Genomic DNA, 22,372 nt, shown 5'->3' with positions numbered 1-22,372 from the left:
TAAACATTGTATACTACGTATATCCACAAAATAGTAAACCGTTTATTTGAATTCCAAGTAAGATAATTATAACCCAAAATTTTACAAAGTTACAATTGTTGTTTAATGCGAAAGCGGGGGAAGGCAGAGCGGTAGCTCTAGATATATCTAAGGCTTTTGACAGGGTATGGCATGAGGGTCTCCTCAGTAAAATCAGATCATACGGTATCACTGGTAGAATACTTAACATAATTAAATCCTTCTTAGATAAGAGAAAAATCCAGGTAGTCCTCGACGGTCGCACATCTAAACAATATGATATAAATGCGGGAGTGCCCCAGGGTTCTATCCTTGGACCTCTATTGTTCCTGATATTCATAAATGACCTCCCCGACAACATTGCCTCTGAGATGGGTATATATGCTGATGACACTACACTCTATGGCAGACACGACAGGAAGACGAATGAACACATTTCTAAAGAAATGGCAGAAACACTAGAGGAAGACCTCCAATCTGTAGTGGAATGGGGACAAAAGTGGTTGGTCGCGTTCAATGCTGCCAAGACTAAACTAGTTTCATTCAATAATTACAAGAAACCCTCTCTACCACCAATAGCAATGGCCAACGACTCTTTATCTGAGAGTCCATCTTTCAAACTCCTTGGCCTAACGTTCACAGGAAACATGAGTTGGAACAATTACATTGAAGGCATTGCCAGGGCCGCTGCAAGAAAGGTGGGCTCTCTCTACCGTGCTAGAAAACTACTAACACCCGAAAGTATCCTGTACCTCTATAAGGCCACCATTCGCCCATGTATGGAGTATTGCTGCCACATCTGGGCTGGTGCATCTGCTACTAGTCTCTCGCTCCTTGACAAGGTTCAAAAGAGAGTCGCAAATCTGATAGGCCCTGAACTGGCATCTAAGCTTCAGCCTCTGTCCCATCGACGAAATGTTGCATCCCTCTGCCTGTTCTACAAGTATTTTAGTGGTGAATGCTCTGATGAACTGCAATCACTTGTGCCCCCACGACGCGAGCACCCTCGACAAACCCGACAGGCTACTAGATCCCACCCCCACACTGTAGAGGTCCCTAGATGTAAAAGATCTTTTTACTCCAATAGTTTCTTCCCCAGAACCGCAAGACTCTGGAATTCCATTCCAGGTCCCTGCTTCCCCAACAGTACTGACGTGCAGAAGTTCAAGTGTAACGTGAACCGACACCTTGCTGCCCAAATCCCTACATAGTACCCCAGTAGTTGTTGCCCCTGATAGTAGCCCCCTACACCAAAGTGGCAATTTGCCTTGTTTGGGGTGAAAATGTAATAAAAAAAAAAAAAAAAAAATGGAAGTAAATTCATTTAAATGCGTATTTCCAACAATAAGATAAGCAATTTCATATTTATGATTATAATGCAGACGTGTAGTACCAATAAGATATATCGACATTTGCAACGATTGGAAAACAAGCCTGCAATACTTAGGTCGCAACTTATCTGGGAATATAGGAAAGCTGATCATCTCAAGTGAAATAATTTCGAGCCTAGGTCGAGAGCTATTAAGAGAACGTCGCTTGGAGCAGCAATACCAAAACTAACTCAGTGCAGGATGAGCATTATTGAGATGTATTTGTTATTTATTACTGGAATGTTAATCGCGCCCCTCATTTAATCGAAGTCGTACTTCTTAAAGATGTCCCTAGCTTGTTAATGTGTAGGAAATCAATGAAGCAAGGGGAAAATCATTGAACTGAGTTCGAATTTCCAATACGTCCTAATTGTTGTTTTCAAGGTATATTTTGTATGTTTTATAAAAAGGAACCTTGGCATCTCACTAACATCCTGCGACAGTTAACAGAGACATTTCTTGTGACTAAGATTATTTATGTGAAGGATGCGTGTTGATTTTTTGTTTATCAGGTAGGTACAATATATTATGTTTACATTTTAGCTGATAAGTGCATAATTTGCAATATATGAGTGTTTAATTAGCAACAACAAAAATCATGGTAGAATATGAACATCTGCTAGCCAAATTACTAATACCATTGATTATATTGTGCAAATCTAGCAAGTGAAAAATGTTCCGATGTGCTTTATATTAAATTAACAAAATACGCGCATCGTTCGCGCAAGGTATGAAAAACAACTGTTTAAAACGCAGTTTCAGTTTAAATCCTGCTACTCTAAGAGAGTGACAGGAGTTATTACCACGGGAAATGTACATGACTGTTTGAGTTGAATATATTCGTACAAAAATACCATTGTGCAACACCGCAAAAGAATACGACAATTACGCCCATGTGTATATGCACAAGTAACTGGAATATCCATTTCTGACATTCTCTTTGTTGAATTTCGAGTAGATGCAGTTTTTGCCATGTTGTCACTTCCGGGAATTTTGAGAATCTGTGATTTTAGTAGTGAGCATGATGGGCGATTCCCCCAGAAAATTTTAATGATAAAGAAACTATTTTTAAATAGAACCCTGGAACGTTGGCAGGTAAGATGCTGGAATATAAAAAGGGATGAAACACTAGACACAAGATTGTTAAGAGAACAAATAAGTTTGACATGACAATTCTTTGTTTTTAATTAAATAATAATGATAAAATATGATTTTAACCACATAAAATTGCGTCTAAGCTAGAGAAATAAAGGTCAGATTTAGTATCAGGATACTTTTCTTACACCGAAACTGGAATTGTGTGGCATACACTTTTTTAACCAGAGATTAATTGCATGGTGATCTTAGGTATAGAGGGGCACTTTTCCCCCCAATTCATATAAAATGCATATTATAAAGGGGTGGTTAGGGTAATCTATGTACTGAATGCATTTTGATTTGACACCCGCTACCGATTTTGTTATTCTATTTTCAGGTAGATTTGTCCATAAGTTTTATCGCATGAGATATAAGATATATTTGAAATGCCAACCTCGTTAAATCCCATTGTGAATGTCACAACAAGACAATGCAGACTTTAGCAGTAGTGAGAGATAAGCAAAACTTCTGTGTTTGCTTAAAACGTGGCACATATACTTTAAATAAATATATTATTTCGCTTCTTGTTTCATTTTTCACTTCTAGGATCAATCGATACACGCGTATATTACCGCTTGAGAGAATCGTAGACGTTTTTAGCACGAGTACATGTTAGGTCAGAGAGTCGAGACTGAACATGTTTGCTAGTTATATCTTCCTTTCTCCAAGACAAGAGAAGAGAGAAAAGAAAAACGCTCGCAGATATGTAATTGAATTTATTAATTTCAGACTTCCTAAAATTACGTGAGCACAAAATGAGATCAAAACGGATTTGCCCCTACTATTCATATTAACAGAACTAATAATAGAACAAATAAAAAAAAATTAAGCAACGTACCGTGATGCATACAATATTTCTCTCTATTATAGTACAATTGTACAAGTTGATCAAGCAAGAGCACTACTTAATAATATACCTACAAACTATTGCATGTGTGCCTGTACATAAGCTTGTCTGCAATTTTACCTCGTGCACATATTTACCTATATAAATATTAATTTCTTTTAACATTACGAGATTTGAAAGCGGTAATATATACAAATTATATACATACATATATATATATATATATATATGTATATATATATACATATATATGCATATATATAATGGGTTAAGAAATTCCAACGAAAGAAAGACGTATATTTAAATAAGGGAGTAGTCACCAACAATGTGTATTTTTTAACATTATTTTATTATTCCATGTCTTGGTTTTTTATTGAGAATTATTTTTGGATGATTGTAATAATGTTTTTAAGTCATTGAAATCGTTTTTACGCGCGTTTCAGACGTTCTGACGAGGACGCATCACAGAACGTCTGAAACGCGCGTAAAAACGATTTCAATGACTTAAAAACATTATTACAATGATCCAAACATAATTCTCAATGAAAAACCAAGACACGGAATGATAAAATAATGTTAAAAAATACACATTGTTGGTGACTACTCCCTTATTTAAATATATACATATGTATATATATATATATATATATATATATATATATATATATGCATATATATAATAAAAAATGTGAAAAAAGAACACGAAAAGTATAAAAAAATTATAACTTTTCTTTATTCGTTTTGGTGACGTGCAAGAATAAATTAAAAAGGAGGAGTACATATGGCTAATGAGAAGGGTCCACTTCAATCATAAATGCATATACATATAAGTAGGCACATACATGCCCACAATACATATGCACTATAAAGGAAAAACCAAGGTTAAACAGTAAGTAAATATGAAGATACGAGTATTTAGCAGTTTAATATCTGGAATTCCAACTATAGTATTCTTTTTAAGAGAGAACAAAAATTCAAACAATATATATATATATATATATATATATATATATATATACACCCACACTCACAGAAGGGTGTGCAATAAGTAATACCCCTGACCCAGTTGTTGATCAAGCTGAAGTATTGCATGTGCAATGATTTATCTCTACTGGTTCTGTGGCAAATTACAGCTCTTAACTAATTGTGGTTTCTGTTTTACAGGTGTTTGAACTGAGTCAGGTGTGAAATGGTGCCTGTTTAATGTTAAGCGGGGATTCGGTTTTTGAATTTGAAAGGACGCACACCACAGGAGACTTTTGATGAAGTGAAAGCAACTTATGGTGATAATGCCCCATCATATGACTTTGTAAAACGGTGGCATCATGGATTCAAACATGACCGGAAGTATGTGGAAACAGCTCCCAGACCTGGTCGCCCCTTTCTGCATTGATGAGGAATCTGCCCGTAAAGTTGAGGCTGCCATTTTGGAAGATCAGCGCATTAATATTCGCCAAATATCCCCAAGACGTCAAGATTAGTAAAGAGTCTGTGGAAACTATCATTCATGACCATTTCCATATGCATAATGTGTTTGCCAGGTGGATTCCCAGGTTGCTCACACCATTCCAGAAGCGAGACGGCGTCGAGTGCTCGAGGATGAATTTGGAGATATAGCAAGAAGATGGGTCAATTTTTTTCAAAAGAATGATTACACAGGAGGAAACCTGGGCACATGTCTATTGTCCAGAGACAATCGTCCAGTCAATGCAGTGGACGCACTTGGACTCACCACCTCCAAAGAAGGCAAGGGTGCAGTCCTCCGCTGGCGAGGTCATGCTCACATTCTTCTGGGAACAGGAAGCAGTAGTGATGACAGATTTCCTGGCAAAGTGTACCACAATTGCAGGAGCCTATTATGCTTCACTTTGGAGGAAATTAAAGGAAGCTATCACAATCAAGAGGGGGGGATCATCAAAGGTACCCTCCTGCAGGACAACGCTCCGGTCAACAGGGTTGCACTTGCTAACACCACTCCATTTATATTTGCCCTCTATAGGCCCCACACCAGCGAAGTTACTATCTTTAAGAGCTTATCTGAGAAAATAGACAACATACTGTCTTCACATCCCTCAGCTAACATCCACATCTGTGGTGACTTCAACGTCCATAACGTGGAATGCCTGACCCATTCAAATAAGACGGATGATGAAGAGAGGTTTTGTCATGATTTTGCCATTGCTTATGACCTCACTCAGATTATTCGCGAACACAACCGTGTGCCCGATACACTCGGTCAATATGCAAACCTCTTAGACCTTTTTCTCTCAACTTCCCCTGAGCTATGTTCATGTTCCGTTCATTCTCCTCTAGGATCCTTCGACCACTCCGTCATATCAGTTAAGATAAAAACGAAATGTAAGAAGCCCCCAGATGTATCCCTCCCCCGTACTGTGTACCGATACTCTATGGCTGACCGGGATAGCTTCCGTACATTCATGTCTGATTTACCTCTGCACTCCATGTTTAAAAAGGAAGTGTCCTCTATAGTATCAGATCCGACCGAATGGTTAATTGTGGGCATAGACCAATTCATACCATCTAAAAAATTTCAACAAACACCTAACAGCCAGCCATAGTTCTCCCCAGAATGTGCTGCTGCTATCGCGCACAGAAATCACTTTTTCCATAGCTACCAACGTAATAGATGTACTGAAACTAAGGCTGCTTTCAGGTCTGCCAGGAACCACTGTAAAAGAGTAATAAAAAATGCAAGAGAGCTATATGCTCAGTCTGTTAAATCCAAGGTAGCTGATCAGCGGATTGGATCCCTCCAGTTTTGGCAAATAACATATAGGATCTTGAACAGTAGTGTGCGTTCTATCCCAACCATTATCAATGGACCAGATATCATCTCGTCAGCGTCAGACAAGGCCAAACTATTTGCAAAGAACTTTGCAGCTAATTCTACCCTATGCGACGAAGGCCATTAACTCCCCATATTTATTCCTATAATACAGAACAAGCTAGGTAACATACAAATATCCGTGCATGAGGTCGCCAAGCTAATAAAGAACCCAGATCCCAGTTAAGCAACTGGCCCTGATGGCATCCTAATTATAGTGTTAAAAAAGCTTCAACCAGCACTTGCTCCCATACTTACGAAACTATTTAAGCGCTGCCTTAAGGAGAAGTGCTTCCGACTCACTGGAAGACCTCATCAGTTTGCCCTGTATTTAAGTATTCAGGTGATAAGTCATCTCCCTCTCAGTACAGACCTATAAGTCTACTGTGTGTTATGAGTAAGTTGCTGGAATCCATATTAAATAGAGAAATAGTCAACCACCTCAGAAGAAATAACCTTCTTAGTGGAACACAATATGGTTTCCGCTCTGCAAGATCTACCGCAGATGTGCTGATGGTTATATCCCACAGGATTAGTGAATCTCTTGACAAAGGATTCCTTTCTAGGGCAATTGCTCTTGACATATCAAAGGCCTTCGACTATGTATGACATAAGGGTCTACTTCACAAGATTTCCAGCTACGGTATATCTGGAAATGTTTTCTCAATCATTAAATCATTTCTCTCAGATAGGCTCATAAGAGTAGTGGTAGATGGACAAAAATCGGAGGCCTGCAATATAAATGCTGGAGTCCCTCAGGGGTCAATCCTGGGCCCAACTCTCTTCCTGATCTACATCAATGACCTCCCTAAACACATACTTAAATCATTTGTTGACATGTATGCTGATGACACGACCATCTACGGCAACACATCAAAGGCTGTAAATGACAAAGTTCTCTCTGATTCTCTCTCCTCTGATCTCGAGCGCATGGTTCAGTGGGGGAAGATGTGGTTGGTTACCTTTAATGCATCCAAACCCAAACTACTATCCTTACATCATCAACGCTCTGCTCCCCATCTGGCATCAATTGTGATGGATGGCTCTCGTCTGGGTGAGGCCCCGTGTTTTGACAAGCTTCTGGGGTTGACCTTTACTCCTGATCTGAAATGGAACACGTACATCAAGTCTGTTGCCAAGGTCGCTGGAAAGATAGTGGGATCCATCTACCGCTCCAGAAGATATCTCACTACTGATGTAATTCTCTATCTATACAAAAGCCAAGTACGTCCAAGGATAGAATACTGCTGTCATATCTGGGAAGGAGCTGCTAAAAACAGCCTATCCTGCCTTGACAGAGTACAAAATAGATTTCGTGGCTTAGTGGGGGATGCCCTTTTTCTACCCTGCAACCTCTCTCCCAGAGAAGAGACGTTGCGAGCCTATCCTTCTTTTATCGTTATTTCCATGGCCGGTGCTCGTCTGAACTCCAATCTCTGGTCCCCCCCTCGCCAATCTTTCACGAAAAACAACCGTCTAGCTGAATCCACTGTGAAAAATTTCCCCCACTCTATATATGTGCCTAAATCAAAACGCGGATTCCATGAATAAAGCTTCTTTCTTAGAACTGCACGCCTGTGGGACTCTGTTCCGTCTGCCTGCTTCCCTCCGGACTACATCTTGGATGTCTTCAAGTCCAATGTTAACAAATTCCTAATGAACCGGCCCCTTAATTATACACTTCATCAAATCTCCACACTAACGTAATGTACTTGCAATAACCCTTAACCCTGAGTGGCTTCCGGACCTTGATAAGTGGTGATCACTGTGTAAAAAAAATATATATGTATATGTATATATATATGTATATATATGTATATTTTTGTATATATATATGTATATATATATATATTTGTATATATATGTATATGTATATATATGTATATGTATATATATGTATATATATATATATATATATATATATATATATTTGAGAGAGAGGTAACATAGGAGATATTGTTGGGCAAATTACATTGAAAATACGTTTCTGCATCGTATTTAGAACTCGAAAATAGGGCAGATTCATAATCACACACATGATACGAATTCTCAAAGATAATCTACATGGAGAAATAAATATGCATATTGAAAAATAAGCACTATACGTATGTAAAATATATGAATTACTATCAGTTGGCATCTTTACCTACGTAAATATCATCTATATATTAATACGATTGTGTGAGTGTTATTTTCTGTATCACGCTTACATCCAGGTCGTTTAACTGTTATGTACTTCCATTTCTTGACAGGAATAATTTTACCCAGATTTCTACACAGGTTTTGGTTTCGGTTTCAAGAACACTTCATAGGTTTCGGTTTTTGTTATGGCTAAGGGAACAACATTATACATATATATATATATATATATATATATATATATATATATATATATATCATGTTTTTATTTCGGTGTCGATTCAAGCTAATGCCTCCAAGTCATATGGATATATATTTTTTTTATTTTTGAGTTCGCAACTTTATCATATATAAAAATTGAAAGCACATAAAGTCTAGAAAATTATATACAAAATCTGAAACAATTAAATACAAATTAAAGAATACTTTATTACGGGGCTTTACCGGGCGTTCGTTCTTTTTTTGATTAATACTTTCCCAGTTTTAACAAAATAACTATAATAATATCAGATAACCCCATTTATATTGAAGATCTAGAGAATGCCGACATCAATATACTACGAAGGACTGTGTCTAATGTGGGATTTCCACAGGTCACGCAAGTTTAAATTTATCATAAAATGTAGCGTATGTAATATTCAGTATTTGCCTTAGAACTAAGTTTGATAAAAGAATATATTAGATATAAACTTGAACATTTATATGTACGATTATTATCAATATGTATCAGGTTATTGTAAATGCGGTATATACGAATGGCCGGCAATGTAAAACCATCAATGCCACCTTGTAATTAATTGTACAAAGATGAAATGTTATATGTGATTATAAGTTGTATCGATCAAATATTGATTAATAATTATATAAATGTTTATATAAGAAATTATATATATTAGTTGTATTAACCATGTTGTCAAGTGCATTTTTGACGGGCTAAACTATATAAGAATGAATACTTACTGATAGTACAATATGTTGCCAGGTAAGGAGCAGGCATAATAAATATACCCCTACCTAATTATGACAAAATAAGTAAAAACGACAAAATATTAGTTAAGAAATAGCTCTACAAATATATTTGCGAACAGAGCTGAAACATTGATCAAAAACTATTCTGAAAAAGATTTTTGAAAATTCTTTTAACATAACAAAAAGTTAAAATGGAAAAAATATCTAATTTGCGGAGCAATAGATGTAAAAGAATAATTGAAATGCAAGCATAAAACTTTGACGAAAACACTCCGATGAGTAAATTGTTAAAATTCTTTTTTTAAGTAAAATTATTTTTCTTAAATGGAAACAAAGTTTTTACATTATACAAATTCGATAGCAGCATGTTTCAGTTTAAAATGTATTGTTTTATCACGTATAATGAAACATTGATCAAAAACTATTCTGAAAAAGATTTTTGAAAATTCTTTTAACATAACAAAAAGTTAAAATGGAAAAAATATCTAATTTGAGGAGCAATAGATGTAAAAGAATAATTGAAATGCAAGCATAAAACTTTGACGAAAACACTCCGATGAGTAAATTGTTAAAATTCTTTTTTTAAGTAAAATTATTTTTCTTAAATGGAAACAAAGTTTTTACATTATACAAATTCGATAGCAGCATGTTTCAGTTTAAAATGTATTGTTTTATCACGTATAACGAAACAATGTTTTCTGAAGAATTATCCAGAGTTTACATTTACCGTCAGAGAATTCTCTAAAATCTGTTTATACTTACATACACCTTGGGTTTGTTTAGAAAAAATGGTATACTTTATACAGAGCGCAGAATAAAATACAAAATAGATCCAGAAATTTAGTAGAAACTGTTATGTATTATAACATTAATTTGCACGAATTATTTTCCTCTGAAGTTATTCGAATATGTGTCGTGATAAAGCCACTTAAGTGCTAGTGACAAATGTTTCTGGGATTGGATGAAAGCGAGTGTACTTTTATTTATTAGCAACATCAAAGTCACAACGCTTTGATTTGAATGTTTTTGAGAATTAGTGAAATAGTTTATCGTCGACAAAACACGATTGACACAAATACATATGCGCAAATCCGTGCTTACATATCAGCGGTGTAAATACATGCATAAACTTTTTGCAAAATCATTGAAAAAGAGCACATTTTATTTTTAAAAAATGTTTATTTGGACATGATTTTTTTTTTTTTTATAATTGTGAAATTTCAGGTTTGTATTATTCCGGTTCTTTAAACTACTGTTCTCATCTTGAGTTTTACTTTCACTACCTTTCGTTCGATTTAACCTGCGACCGTCTTCAAGTGTATTTTGTCTAGCTCCAGGTCCTCTCTGTCGAACTCGGGAATCTGCACGGAATCTTAAACGGTGCGCTTTGTTTAATCCAGGAGTTAACGTGTCCGCATTACGTTAGCGATATATGTGTATTAATCCTAAGTGATCATCAGTAGTAGTCTGTATTTTTCCTTGCATCGCCCGGTAAAATATATTAAATAAATCTTTTATGTCTACTATTATATAACATTAATTTTCTGTGCGTATGTGCGAGTTCATTCCCCACGAACTAAAAAACGACCGGACTACTTTTTATGAAATTTGACACAAAGATACTTCATGTGCCTGGCAGTCTAAGTAGATATGTATAGCTTCAAAATTTCGTCGATTAATATCGATAAATGGCATTCGAAATAATCCAACGAAAGGATAAACAGGGTATTTTAGTCCAATGTACAACCTTACACAACGTAACATCACAAGTAGGAAAGGCGATACATCAAAATCAACAGTCAGTTCTTGAATATGACAGGGGCAATACGAAATAAATATTTTCGTGTAAAGCATAAGTGCACCATGATACTTGCATTTTAAACTTAAATTCAAATTATTATCACCGCAGAAGGCCTAAAAGCGATCATGTTATATCATCCGTACTTGCTTTGATATGACAAAGCGTGTTTGGAATGAATGCTTCGGTCTAGAGAAATATTGGAGCACGATATTTTACTATTTGGCTTTTAAACTTTATTTCAAGCCATCATATATGAAAACAATTTATCAAAACAACAGGTGTTTCTATAATTTACAAGACAGGATGCAATGTACTGTAGGTTAGGTCACTGCGAGGACGCATGTGAAGCTTCTTTCCGGTGCAGCGCGATGGCTACCCAGCTAGAGCAGGCTATCGATCGAGTTGATCAGAAAATAAGCGATTCCCCCAACTTTGACTAATATAAATATATGGGAGTGTAAAATATTCGTTGATTATCAGACAATCCCTATCAACGGCGGGTCTCCTTGCAGGGTTTTTACTTAATACTTTATTTATAGATTATTTCTCACCATTTATCTCTAGTCGATGATTCATTTTTTTTTAATTCATTATTAATTTTTTTTTAATTTCAGTAGTATTTTGTAATTTGGTTTAGGGTTTTAAAGTGCATTTAGTGGGGCATTAATTAGCGGGTCATCCATAGAAATGATACAATTCCTTCGTTTATATATTTAGCTTTATTTTCCGTGTCCCAGCTGGTGTCGTTATATGATGTTGCATTCCTAATCAAACTGATCAAATTTATTAGGTTACAGTTGGGATCTATTCAATGGAGAATGTTTTTTTTTATTGCTTGCCTTTTTTTGTAAATAGGAATGAACATGTTTCATCCGGTAAAATTTTTAAACTAACTTTGTGCTAGGTTTATCTAAAATAGAATACAACATAATTATATGAGTAAATAGGACATATGTTTTGTATATTTTTAATTTCACAACATTTTCGGCCCTGCAGAGGGTAAAAGTCCCTCAATGGGGGTCCTGGATATGACCTTAAACTATATCCAGTGGTGAGGCCCAGCTTGTGGACTTTGGGGAGTGTGGAGCCACCCTTTAATTACCATTGCTCCCAGGTCAACTCTGACCTAGAGTGGTAGTACCTGTTAGGGTCCCAACTATGGGTTGAATAGAAACCGACGTGAAAACAACAAATATACTCTATTAAAAAATGTTCTTCAAAATCTTTGGATTCGGCATTAAATAACCCGAAAAGGGTTGATATGCCGTAAAACAAAAACAACCAACAAACCAACAACATTTTCTTTTTGTGTAGCTAAATTAGTTAAAATACACATGTAACAAAGTACGTCCGGTCGTAAATTAAACTTAAATATGATGTTTTGATTAATGCTTATTTCGTATTAATTATTATATTATATTGGACCTAATTTATAGTAAGGATTTAAACAAATTTAAGAAAATGATTCGTGCGCCACCATCAAGAATCGAAAGCAAAACATTTAGGTTACGATTAACTTTTTTCCTTTGATGTTAATGCATGAGCTATGGAGACATGTTTGTTGCAAACAAAAAAATTCAAACATAGACCAATAGCTACCACGACACTCATGCATATTTGTAATGCCGTCATTCGACTTAAATCTGGTAAATTCAGTTGTGTTCAATGTACAGAGTTTGCGTCGATTTCACCGGCTTAAACGCAAACATAAAAATCCGTATGGTTTCGCATACCACATATATTAAGTTTCATAGCTGTAGACTAAAGGCTTATAAAGGAGTTTGGTAGGCAATCTTTCTTGTAATATATATATATATATATATATATATATATATATATATATATATATATGCATGCGCACGCATATATATACAGTGGGGGTCAAAAGGGTGTGCAGACCTATTTTTTCTCAATTGCTTTATTAACTTTGCTTTATTTTTAATTTTGGACTCTTCCATCATTTGCTAGTTGCCATTCTGGTTCGTTCCATTACTACATTTTACGATAAAAGTCATAATTTAATAATAGTTCGACATTTTCCACTTTTCATTTGAGCCAAAAGTTTATGCAGGTAATCTTAATTTATTGATAATGGCTAAAGGGATGATGTTGACAGATAGAGAGAAGGGTGAAATTGTTACATTTCTTGCTGCAAAGAACTCTACATCGGAAATTTCGAAAATTTTGAAACGAGATCATCGAAGTGTGAAACGCCAATGACGGCAAAGATGGAAGAAAAAAGCGTGACTTCACCACGAGATATTAGAAAAATCGAGGTGTTTGCTAGCTTACCCACACAGCACAAGCAAAGCTATTTTCGACCATGCAGAAGTGTCTGGCATCTTTAAAAGGACCCGAAATCGAATTTTGAAACAGACAGCCGACTAGAGAACACAGACAAACTGCCTCCTTTGAGTAATATAAACTGTAAGAAGCGACTAGCATGGCCCACTAAATATTTGAAAACCAATTTTCAAAATGTTCTCTGGATTGACGAGGCCAAAGCAACTCTCGACGGTCCCGAGGGTTGGGCCAAGAGATGGCGTCTTCAAGGCAATAGTCAACGCTTGCGATTCAGACGTCAACAAGGAGGAGGAGGAGTCATGGTTTGGGCTGGTATTATTGGAAGTGAGATTGTTGGTCCTTTTCTTGTCCCTGACTGTGTCAAAATGAATTCTGTGAACTACTGCAAGTTTTAGGAAGCAAATTTATTGCCCTGGTTGAATTCAGAAAATGATGCTCTCAACCAGAATCTAATTACCCAACAAGACAATAACCCAAGCCATGCTTCTCGATTCACAACAGTTGGTTTTCAGACAAGGGGATCTCTGGTGAACGTCTGATGGACTGGCCACCTCAGAGCCCGGACTTCCATCCGATAGAGAACCTTTAGTCGATTCTGAAGTGGCAGGTTTACGAAAACGGGCATTAATTCCGTACTAAAAAAGACATTTGGGACAGAATCAAAAAGGTATCTTCTAAAATTACACCTCAGCAAGTGTATACATTAACATCCTCTGTTGATAGAAGGTTGATTGATTTGATTAAAAATGGAGGAACACGAATAAAGGGTTAAATAGTTTCATAAATTCGTATTTTTCTGTAAATTGTTATTTGACTAATAACTGTTGTTTTCTTGTAATATGTTATCAATATATGGTACTATAATCATGATGATACAATTTTTCGATTTATATCATGTTGAAAAACGGTATTTATTGCGGATAAATGAGTGCATGCAATCTTTTTTGGACCATATTCCTTCCTGAAAACATTTAAAGATTCATACCCCCCCCAGAATATGATTATTTGGTTTCCGTTTCTATGAATTTACTTCATATATTTGCATATCAACAGTGAGTAACATAGTTATTATATTGGAAAATATTGAAGCATAAATTTATCAATGTATACAATTTGCAAACACCTTTAATCCCCCCCCATTGTAAAAAGGTTTGAGTTTACTATAATCTTTTTTATGCAAATATTACGCAAGTTTAAATCGTGTAGAATATCTTCTTGAATATATTTACACGTAACTGAATATTGTCATCGCATAAGAACACTGGAAACCTTAATACAGAATTAATTAAAATGAATGTTTAAAAAAATATACAAATGGGTTAGATCTTTTGCAGATGAATGCAATTCCATGACCATATATAACACAGTTGTATTTTCTTTTAAAAGAAAAAAAACAAATATGAATATCAATACACACAAAATAAAAAAAAAATTATAGGAATATACATAATGTTATATTACTAGTAATGATATATTATATAGTCGTACCATTTTTCTAGACTTTCAATTTGAATTAAAATAGATGACGTATATGTAATTAATCTGAGTTCTAATTAAATTTGGTGATATATGATAATCCTTACAAATGTTGGAAACTGTTTCGAATGAAAAATATTCATAGATTGATTCGTAGCAATAGACGTAAACATGTAAACTTAGAACGAATTAAGACTAACAATAGCGATCTATATAATGCATATATCTAATCTATATATCTATAAAAACGAACGCGTCTGTGTGTGTGTACATTTCCCTACGAAATAACTGTCAATTTTTAGTCTACAGACTTAATTTTATATACTGGGTACTGAGATTTGGGAAAATCTTTGTGATCGATGTTCGACCAGAAATTTTTCTGTTAACTCTACCAAATTCCTCCGATAATTTTGGGTCTGCACACTTGAAATTTTAGATATAGGTTCCTTGGACATGCACCTAACTTAATATCTTGATTTGAGCCCAAAACACATTTTAAGGGGTCATAATAGGGGTCAAATTAAAAAAAAATATATAACCGCTTTTTTTCTACTCAATATACACCCCCAAACACCTGGGAAACTCCGGTCTGAAATGGTAGTATATATATATATATATATATTAGCAGGGAAACCCGACTTTGCCGGGATTGAATGATGATCAACGAATGTTACCCACTCCTATACTCTCATATCGAAATCAAAAATCGGAATCGCAAAACACTCATTTTTAATTAACTTGATAAATTACCTCTATTTGCGGATCCTACCGGTGCACCGGAAAGAATCTTGACAGCTCTCCTCTCAGTGACTTAGTTCAGCATAAATTATTGCACTATAAAGAATATCTGTTGATTTTATGAAATTCTTTCCCATATTGCCATAAAATTAAAGTTGTAATATAAAAAAAAACAATAAATTGTAAGGGGTCATAATCGGGGTCAAAGTTAAAAAAATTATTTTTTAATTTTTTCTCTAAACCGAAATATATTTCGAACGTTTTTTGTCATATCAAACTATTGTTGATTCATATATCTGCTGTTATTGCTTGTGCTGTGATAATTGCTTTAAATTATGTTTAAAATAACGAATCATGTGGCAATCCTGCTTTAAATAGAAACCTTCATTACAAACACGTCTGCTATAACAAAGGATCAACTAAATGCCCCCATATCTAACCTTAAATGTATATAAAATCAGTGTTTTTTTTCTTTTTCCTTATAGTTGTATAATTCTGCTGTTTCGATTCGCATATCCGTTATTAATAAAAAGTTCGATTTCATAGGTTTTAAATAAAACGCATATATATTAATATCAATGTCAACGCGAAAGTACTTACTCTTATGTATTTCTCCAAATCTTCCGGGCTTGATTAAGAGGAGATTAAAACATGTTGCTATGGTTTGAAATAATCTGAAATCGCAGCAAGAAGAGACTTAATTCCAAATAATTCTCATAATTATAAATCCCCTCTTTTCGAAATACGTTACGATTATGAATATCTCCGGTATCAAATAATTCTTATACTCTGTGAATTTTACTTTATGCATGAAAATCAGAAAGGGTTGATATGCACATATATAAAATTAAATATACCCTTGCATTTATGTGAGATTATTTGAAACATAGCAAATTGTTATCTTTCCTCAATAAAGGCCACATATTTGGATGAAATATCAGGTATTTTGTAATTCACATCGAAAAACTAGGAAAACAAATGCCTATGATCGAAACATTTTATGCCTGTAAAAATGAATAAAATATATAACCTGGGTAATGGATGATCCCCTTAATATCCGACCTTACGGGAATGTGTAATAGCCACCACATTATTCAGTCTATTATCTTTCAAACGAGTATTCATTTGTAAAATTCTGATCAACAATCGCTAAGATTTATGAATTATAAAATTGCTAAACAGAATTATATCTTTGGATGCATCTATACAGGTAGACACATTGGATATATATTTGGTTTGAAGGAATGAATCTTCATGAAAATAAGCAGACATTTTAAAGACTACAACACTATTCCATGGTTAAACTGCTATGGCATTTGTTAATTTTGTTTTACCAATAACTTAAGCCAACATATTTTCGAACCAATAATGCATGCCAAAATTTGATTCCACTTGTATATATATATATATATATATATATATATATATATATATATATAGTGTCCTGGCAGGTAATCTTCAGTTTAGCTACTTCGGGTGTGCTCACGGTTGCATTGCCAACTCATACTGTTTCTAGTAAGCAACATGTATATGGAATGCAACATAAAAAAAAAAAATAACGGTTTAAAGGTGAAATAATCTTGTTTGGTCTTTAAACTGTTAACATTTTGAATTTTGCATTCCATTACAATAGTGCTTAAAGAAGCTCAGCCGGCGTTTTCTACTATCGGGCATTAAAAGCGTGCATTTTACCAACATATTTAGAAATACGTACCAAGCATTACCACCCTCATGGTACGTAAGAAAGAGCAAACTCCTGTATTTCCTTATGTGGATTCTCTTTTAAATCGAAATATCATATTGATTAAAAAAATGTATATTTATTGAAATATATTCGGCGTGTGTTTTGCATTTAAATCGTTATTTTTTTTAAATTTCGTATTATATAATTTTATATTTCGCAACTACGTTTTAATACCAATATACATTAAAGAATAAAAATATGACTACTATATATATATATATATATATATATATATATATATATATATATATATATATATGGTGACACAGCCTTACTTATTGCATAAGAATGAACGAATATGGCAGAATTGAAATACATTTTTTAATCAGAAGTCGGTGAAATGCTCTATTTTTTGCTAATTTATAATTTAATGTATTTGCCATAAATTAATGTTTCTTTTGTTTTCAATACTATATTGTGTTATACTCTTTCTATGTTGATTTTCATATATCCTGATCAATGCCCATACAGACAGTTTAAGTACACACACACACACATATATATATATGTATATATATACATGTATATTTTTATATAAATAACACTTACTTATTATTGATAACAGCTTGTTACTAATGATATCTTTTAAATATTATTTAATATTTATTTCTATTCCTCTTCAGCGACGAAAATAAAAAAAAACTGGAGTTTAAAATAAAGTACCTTATATGGGTATGTGTATCGAAAAAAGCCGATATTGTTATTGTTTATTACTAGTGATTATTTAAGGTATTTTACGCTCGTAATATTAAGTTTATAAATAGCAGTATATTATAATATATTTATATATATATATATATATATATATATATATATATATATATATATATATATATATATATTCCACCCAAATAAATCATGTGGCGGTTTGTTAAGTTTCTGTTAGTTTCACCACGGATACAAATGCACGCTTTTTATAATGTACCAGGATTAAATAAGAAAAGACAAACTGAGAAGAATGAGGAAGCCTAAACCTTATAGGTACGTTTTACTCTCGTAAGTATAATATAGTATTAAATATAAAGTTGATATTTTATCCCTATGATATTGACATTAAATGCCTATATTTTCTACTTTGAGAATTATGGAAAGGAACGTTACAATATACTCAGTTATAGACTTACGAGCGATTACATAAGGTTAACTAACATTCATATTTGAAAAACGGACATCATTAATCATTTGTTTTTATGACTGTTTAATAGATGAGCGGTGTCATTTAACTGTTAAGCTTGAAATATTTACGCATATTTTAAACACTGCATGATTACGAAAAATTTAAGTAAAATATTTGAACTCATGGAAATGTGTCTATACATACATATATATATATATATATATATGTGTGTGTCTATATATATATATATATATATATATGTTATTTAACCGATGATTTCGAATCTCGCTAGATACAGCCACTCTGATGAGTCCTAGACGACGAAACACGTGCCAGTGGATAATTACATTTTAAAAATGGCCGGCAAAAATTGTTGTCAAAGAAGGACGATTGAAAAAAAAAGTTTCAGTTGATTCTATAAGGAATAGTCTACTAAATCAGTTCACCTTATCCACTCGAAATCATCGGTTAAAAAACATTATTTTTTAAATTATTATCATGCGTATGAGCCTGGTTCAAAAGCTAAACATATAAGGCTTGAGAGTTATGTTCTGGCTTCAATCTCGCCGATGGTACCCAGGTTTTTCTCTGTATATTTTCGGGATAATTATTTTATATCCGGTAGAATATATTAGTAGTTGACGCTATAGTAAATAGGAAATATGACTACAATAAATCATCATATTTAAGTGTATTTTACAACCGGTCAACGTCAAACGACCTGCTACAATATGTAAAGCATAATTCTCTCTGTATGTCTGTATGTCTCTCTCGCTCTCTAAATGTATATATATATATATATATATATATATATATATATATATATATATATATATATATTAGCAGGAAGGCCTGACGTTGCCCGAAATTAGATGATCAACGAATTTTTCATATTCGTACACTTATATTCATCGAAATAAGTAAAATCGCCCATTTCTCAATTCGACTGAGTGCTTATACTATTTTGGGACTCATTGCGGTGCACCACGGGCAACCTTCACCTGCCTTACAGCGCAATGTAGACTACAAGCTATTTTGAACGACACCACTGTCGTGAGTCTTGTGAAGCTTCCTCCTGGTGCACCGCGATTGGTTTTCAACAAGAATAAGCACTCAATCGATTTAACTGGAAAATGAGCGATTTCACCGATGTCAATGACAATAAAAATACAACAGCGTGAAAAATCCGTTGATCATAATATTATGAAACGAATTATTGTGTATGTGTATGTGTGTGTGTGTTCTGTCCATAGGGACTTCAAAAAAGCCGAGCCGGTTTTTATGAAATTTTATATAAATATAATTCATGTATCGGGCAGGATTCTATTGAGTTGATCTGCATCGGAATGTCTTTAATAAAAATCGATAATCGAAAAAATTACGACGAATAAAGGAAACATCGATTTTGACTAAGGATAATATACTATAAAGCCTAATATAGTGAGTGCATTAGAGTAGTTCTATTACCGCATAAGCAAACGTAAGGAATATAAAATCAATAGGAGGTTCTTTGATACGACAGTGATACGTTCGAAATTATTGTTTCTGTTTAGAGAATACGTGAACCATAAGACAATTGCATTTTAAGCTTTATTTCAATCTATTATAGATAAAACTAATTTTATAAAATTAATATTAGATTCTCTTCAGTGCAATGAAGACTGTAATGTATTGTTGTCTAAGTGACTGCAGGAAGGTATGTAAGGTTTCTCTAATGTTTACAATAAGAGACACCCTACTACAGCATCAATCGATCAATCGATTTGATTGAACAATCGGTCATTTGATCGATTTCGATGGAAAAATTGAGACTGTGACACTTCGTTGATAATCCTCGAATCCTGGACATTGTCGCCGGTCTACTATATATATATATATATATATATATATATATATATATATATATATATATATATATATATATATATATATATATACTAGCAGAAGTACCTGTCGTTGACTGGGTTCAAAAACAGCCTACAGAAAATGGACTGTGATGGATGAAACTATGATAGGTTATGAAAAGTAGGTGGTTGTGAAGAAATAGATTTTGATACTCAAAAATTTTACCCTAAGCAAAATATGATGAAAGTAAAGATACATATTTTTTTTAATGTCAACGTTGTAGGCAAGAGTAGCAACAAAATGATGTTTCCTACAAAGAGAAAGTGTTATATATATATATATATATATATATATATATATATATATATATATATATAGATACACGATATAAATGTTACCATAGTCAATAAAAGTTATTGTTAATGTAGAAACGTTCATTGGTTTGTATTTTTAATTAGATTGTAAAAAATGTATTTTTATTTTTTTAATTCACAAACCTGTTTAAACAAAAAATCAAGATTGCAGCGACTTTGAAATGGAGAGTCCCGTTTTCAATTTGAAGGAGGGACACCTGAGCATTCTGTGTTAACAATTTAAGAGAGTTTCGTCAACGTAAGGAATATTTATAAACATATTTTAATGTTTTCCGTTATTTTGTGTTTGAGGAATATTCGATTTTGGCATGTGTAGTTTATATAAAAATCCATTTATTGTCTACAATTCCGTTTTAATTTCGGTTCGCTGAAAATAATTCAAGTAAAGAGCATTAAAAACTATTTAAAAAAAAAAACATGAACTGAACTTTTATTGACTATGGTAACATTAATTTTTTGTATATTTTTTTTGAGATAATAGTTTGTTGACTTTTCTGCTAAACACTCTTACTAAATAATATCGACGAAATATTGAAAAATAAAGAAACACACACAGTTTTGAAAAATAATGAAGCTTTACTTTAGTAAAATAATGTGAAACAGGAAAACGGGTTATAAAATAAGTAAACACTTAATTACTTTAATTTTTTAAAGCAAAGAATCGATATAAATATGAATAAGAAAAAAATGGCACCCTTTTCAAGCAGAGCAGCTTCGTTTTAGTGTTACAGTAATTAAGTTTTCTACAGTGCAATGTAAATTACAATAAATTGTGGACTAAGTCACCGCGTAGATGAATGTGCAACCCTGTTTTTGTGCACCATTATTGGTGCAATCAATTAATAGATAAAAAATGGGGAATTTGACGCATTCAGATATCAATAAAGTGTCAGATTAAGCTTCGTTGATTTTCGTTTAATCTAGAGCGTCCTCGATATCCAGAGCTTATATATATATATATATATATATATATATATATATATATATATATATATATATATATAATTTAAATTATGTGTGTTTGTGTACATTTCCATACGAAACTATTCTGTAAATTTTCAGTCTACGAACTCGCGGTTTGAGGGGTATTGAGATTTGGGAACATCTTTTTAATCAGTTGGGGCTACTAATGTGTCCGTTAAGATGCCAAAGTTCAATAATTTCACCTTTGAAAACTACTAAACTCCTCCGTTAATTTTAGGTCTAAACACTTGAAACTTAAGATATAGATTATGTAGTATTGCGCTCTCGGATTCAGGGGTATACTATTGTAATGTAAAGAACACGCAGAAAGGGTTGTAATCAACTGAATTCCTTCTAGTACACTGGCAATAAAAAGCTTGAACAGATATATAAATAAAAATAAAAAGTTATGTAAATGTTTTTAAAAAACACGTAATCACGTGAGCAGGATTTTTCCTTCTTTTGACACGATAACAGGTAACGTTCTTATTTTTAATTATTTATCTATCTATCTATTTTCGAAAGAGTTCCACGCGCAATGTGAGAACTAAAAAACAGAGTTATGCAAAAAATCGGTGTCGAGAATAGTCTAAAATCCCGACTTTTTGTCGGGCTTTCATTTTAATAAGAACATGAATTGATGAGGGAATTTATTCGACATAATATGATTCAACTCAAAAAAATA

Source organism: Euprymna scolopes, chromosome 5 (genome assembly GCF_053919585.1).
Source record: "Euprymna scolopes isolate OS-2025 chromosome 5, ASM5391958v1, whole genome shotgun sequence".
NCBI classification, from domain to species: Eukaryota; Metazoa; Mollusca; class Cephalopoda; order Sepiida; family Sepiolidae; genus Euprymna; species Euprymna scolopes.
Note: the sequence above shows the minus strand (reverse complement) of the source record.